Source organism: Anopheles stephensi, chromosome X (genome assembly GCF_013141755.1).
Source record: "Anopheles stephensi strain Indian chromosome X, UCI_ANSTEP_V1.0, whole genome shotgun sequence".
NCBI classification, from domain to species: Eukaryota; Metazoa; Arthropoda; class Insecta; order Diptera; family Culicidae; genus Anopheles; species Anopheles stephensi.
This window is the reverse complement of record NC_050201.1, coordinates 19142240-19147435: the sequence shown is the minus strand read 5'-3', so window position 1 is coordinate 19147435 and position 5196 is coordinate 19142240.

Here is a 5196-nt window from a genome sequence, read left to right as displayed (position 1 = left end):
GGTTGCACCCGAGGACGGGGAAATGAAACTCACCACCGTACGGAATTGAAATGTATTTTCGGTACGGAGTGAAGCGCGAGACCGGATCATAAAACTGTCGAAACGTGAAACAAGTGAAACGATTAATGTTACCACCTAGGGCGGAGTATTCCCCGGATGCGTCATCGGTGTAGGAAAAATGCAAGATGTTTTCATGATTGTGTGGGTGTGTTGGTGTTCTTTTCTTTTTTACTTCTGTCAAGAAAACTCACCCGATTGATGCAGCAATACGTCCGGAGAGTAAAGGTATTTTTTATTAATTCCGGGAAGATAAATGAAAGACTGACACAGGAAGAAGAAAGTTAAAAGGGTGGAAGCAGCAAATGAGAAATGGTAAAAGAAGAAAAACTGAGCCGACCAGCGCAATTCGATATCCGGAGCCATAAATATGAAGCGCGAGATCTCGGGCACATCAACGGACAGAGTGGATGTTGCCACCTACTCAGGGAAAAGAGATTGCGGTATGCCCCACATAAAACGCGGGAGCAGCTGCTTTACGCCTTCACGTGTCGTTGCAATAAAAGAAAGAAGAGATGCAAACAGCCCTAGTAGGAAATGGTGGGAAGGGGGGTGGTGGGTGGTGGAAGGGGGAAGAATAGCGAAAGAGCATTATTATTTTCGTTTATATTCATACTGGAACGTTTGTAGTTTACTGTAAATGGAATATTTATGAAGGAGTTGTGAAGAGACACAATAGCTGTATCTGTTTTGTGTGCTAAGAAATGTGTCCTGCTTCTAGAAGAAGAGATGTTAATCTGAGAGTGTATACCGTAGTATTTTTAAATAATTACGTGAGGATAGCTTTCCAATTCCAAAATCGTTCGGTTTTTAGTGGTGTGGTTTAATTATCTGCATACGTAGCATGCATTAGTCTTCTACGCCAATATACATACGGCAATGTCTAGAGGGTCGTGAAGCCAAGAAGAAAAAGATTGGCAATCATCCTATATCTATAGCATGGCAACTTTGAGGCTGATCGTCTATTTTTTTCTGTCCTTGTAGATTATTAAATTCTGTAAGTTATATGTTTGCTTAAATTTTTTGCCTAACAATTTTGAGCTTATCCATGGAGTTTGAGTTCCCCTGTAGTAAGGACTGACTGTCCAACTATGTGGTATCAAGAAGTCTAATAAGCTAGAAATGGAATTTATGACCTTCGTTATGACCATGAGGTCGTTAGGCCAAAGAGAGAGAGAGAGAGAGAGAGAGAGAGAGAGAGAGAGAGATCTACGATACACTTTGAAGCCTTACATGAACCAAGAAACAAATATTTGCAAGAATTTTATATAAATACCAATGAGTTACGTTTATACTAAGGCAAAATGCCGCCAGAAATAACTGAAAGCTGGTTAGTCAATACTTCTGGATAGAATGGGGTCCAGGTGGAATTGAATACCGGTACTGTCTTATGCATTTCCGTTCATGCACTGTTACAACTAGAGACAACCAAGAGATTAGTGGTGATGATACATTCATGTTAGAATCTTCTGTTATTTCTCATAGCACATTTTTAGTTTGCGTCAAGTGTTCTATGCTTGATCTACCACACTATTTGTAATCCTTTTGATAAGTGATGACAGTCTAATGGTTGAAAATGTTGTGATATTGGCACTGTATTATAGGGGATCCAAACCCGTTCCGATTATCTTTCCTTAAACAGCTGTGGCTGGCTATACAGCAAGCTGTACAATCAAGTTAAGAATACGATGAAATAACAGTCGAGGATCTTTTATTCCGTGAATTATGTAGAACTCAAACAACAAATATTCAAAATTGTCTGAAAACCAATGCTCTTGACACCACAAGTTCCATTCTTGTGTTGATATACTGTCTGAAAGAAATTTAGCATGATTTGATAATTATTATTATTATTGATTAATGATGATGGACTGATGCCGTATTGTCTTTATTTAATAATTGTTCTGTAGGAATTTTTCAGAATTCGTCTTGCCTTTCCTCTTGAGATCAGATGAATCTGCGATCAGAAACTTCAGAATGATGCTCATGCGTACGAAATATTTCATTTTCACAAAATCTAGATATCGTATCTAAGCAAGGATAATTGTGTAAAAAGAATCACTCACTCGTTTGAAGTTATTCAATCATCAAAACAGCAAAAGTCCACATCGAAACCAATATTTATCGCTGCTTCGTCCTAAGTTAACAGTAACTGTTCTCACTTTTGGAAAACATTTTCCAAATTCCCAAAATAATCCCTTCAATTTCAAATTTCATTAAAAATCCTGATAAATCAAAGCGGGATTGCTCTTTTCTTTTATTTTTGCTTTGAATTATCTTTTCTTTTCACATGTCACAGTGTTTTGTTTTGTTCCGAAACACGCTTCAATACAGGATGAATCGGTCCAAGTACTGCACAACACTCTTTCTACTTTCCCATCTCAGTGACATCAGTTCCGTCTTCATCTTCTTGTACTGCCCCCGTACCTACCGAAATCGACAAGAAATGTGAAAGTATCTGCCAGCAGCGATGGCAAACTTCCGATGTAATCTCTAAACCTCGATACCCGGGTGTGTAACAAACTGGGTGCAGGACAAAGTTTTTCATCCAACTGCCTCCCCTCGGTACTGTCCCTACTTTAGCAGCAACACCTCTCGACCTGACCCCTCGGCTCCATCATCAGCGCTTCAGGAGCACATGGTACAATGTTTCAAGATGTTACCGCGTCGCATAGAAAATCGCTCATTCCACCCGCTTCACAATGAAGTGCGCCGGCATTATGTTTTTACCATACATCCTCCACCCTCCAACGATCCGACCGACTGACGATCAGGTAACGGGTGAAAGGTTTACCAAGGTTTAACCGGAGCATATTAGACACAGCTAGCGGAACCGTTTGTCAAAGCGCGAACCCCGGTAAGCGTAACGATCTGCGAAGTGGAAAAATAACGTTTCCCAAAAAAAGTGACGATTCCAATGCGCGTGAAAAATTGCTGGACTCGCTTGCATGAGATATTGTGAAGGAAGACACCCGACCGCGTGGGCGTTAACAATTTGCAGGACAAAAACATATCCACCAACGTCCCTAACGCCGCTCCTATGCTGATGGCGCCCCATCGGTTCCACCTATCGAGCTCGTGTGCACTTTTCATCTTTCTGTTATCCATCAGGGGCGGGTTTAAGGAGGCTGAGAAGGAAGGGACGATGGAAAAGTCGGTACGGGATGGTAACAGATTTTGTGACACGTAAATAGACGTTTTCGAGCATGTTCCATCCGTGCCCTCGTTTCTCCTTCGCTGCCATTCTCTGTACCTCGAGTCATGTCCGCGTAACCTTGTGTGTGTGTGTTTTTTTTTTTCTGTTTTCTTCATTCTACCATTACTAAGACAAATTTAACAGTTCAGAATTTTGTGGACCATTCAAACAGACAAGACTAAATAGCTTCTTTGTACTGCACTCTTTGAGTTTCCCATTTATTAGTGACCTCATTTCTTCGCCCCATATTTGTCACATATTGAATTACACGATTTTTACTCCCGAAATCTGGTTTCTTCGTTGGAGGATATGTGCACGGTGATATTTGTTACTCTGGTTGTTGGGTTTTCTTCCTTCGATTTATACGACACACGCAACTAATCTTTAACACGTTCAGTACCGCCTCACCCAAATATGGGTGACGGGTATGTTTCCCAGGGGCCCGCGTCACCCAAATATGGGTGACGGGTATACAAGTACAGGTAACAGAAACACGCGCATGGGTGACACTCCTGTGCAAGTTAAATACAAATTAAATGTTTGAGTGCGAAAATTTAAATACACAATAATGGCTGTTCTTACTGAATAAAAAAAATGCAGTAAACTATTTTTTTCAATTAGGTTTTTTTTATTTATTGAAATTTCTGTTCACATCAAACCAGAGTGAATTTCGGTAAACAAAATTCTTACACATCTGCGGAGACTTTGGGCAATTTACATAAAAAGTCTTTTTTTTTTCCTAACATAATCACGTTCCGCATCCTGGCGTTTGTTCCTGTAGCACGAAACACACATTCTTCGCACAGGTTTTCCGTGCGGATCTCCAAAATGTGCATGTTTTTGCCCAACTTTTTGTTATTGTTGGCGTCTTTTGCAGATTTTTTAGTTTTTATCCACTCTTTCACTCTTTTTCTGTTAGAACGAGCGAAACACCGAATATGCTGTCTCTTTCTATCCAACAAATCCATTGAGATCTCAAGCGCGTTCTGTACGATTGCATTGATCGGTGCTGCGCTCTGTGATTCTTGGGACAGCAGGAAGCTATACCGATTTGCGCTTGGCGCCGAATGTGTTAAATCATTTAAGATTACTGATTTGCTAGTTGACTACGAGTATGGGAGAATGACTATGAGTATGCAACCTCAATTATAATGAGAGTTGTATTATGGAGTTACAGGGGCGTTCTGGTGACCGAAGCGACAGCGGCGCCGGTCTTTACACAGCAGAAATGACAGGACGAACCCTTTCAAGGTTGTAGCGCCAAGGAAGAAGAAAATTTTGGGGTTGCATTTCGTCAAAAGATATTCCTGGATACTACAAGATTGTTATTATCCAAAAACTGCGAACAGGCGTGTCCAATGCGCCTAAGCGACTAAGTCCAGGATTCATGCTCTGACAACAAAACGGACGTTGAGATCTTATCATACTAAAGCCTGATGAATCTTCTATTACTTTCAAAAAATATTTGACTATGGAAAAATCTGTTAGTTTATAGCACTGTAGCGTACCACGTTTCAAAAACCATCCGTTAAACCCTGAACCCAATCATATAAACCTCTCATGCATCACCTTCTAAATCATCAAATGTATATACTATAGCTGTCCCTTTATCAAATGAGAAGAGAGAAGACTACACAATAAACCGGACACGAGTGGACACGCATTTGCAGAGCACACGAATTTATTCCAGAACATTCCGAAACCCCAAAAGAGACAATCTCCAAAGCACATTTTAAAGTTCCAGTATCAAATACTCCTCTAAAACAATATTTATTCAAAACTGATGAGAAGCTGTAGAAGCGAGTAGAACGATTTTCAACCGATACGGGCAGACTGTCCTTCATAAATAAAAAAGAAGAACGATTTTTGCCTCTTATATATGGTATGACATTGGAATAGATGCTACAATTAAACGCTCTGCCAGCCTTCAATCGCGACGCCAA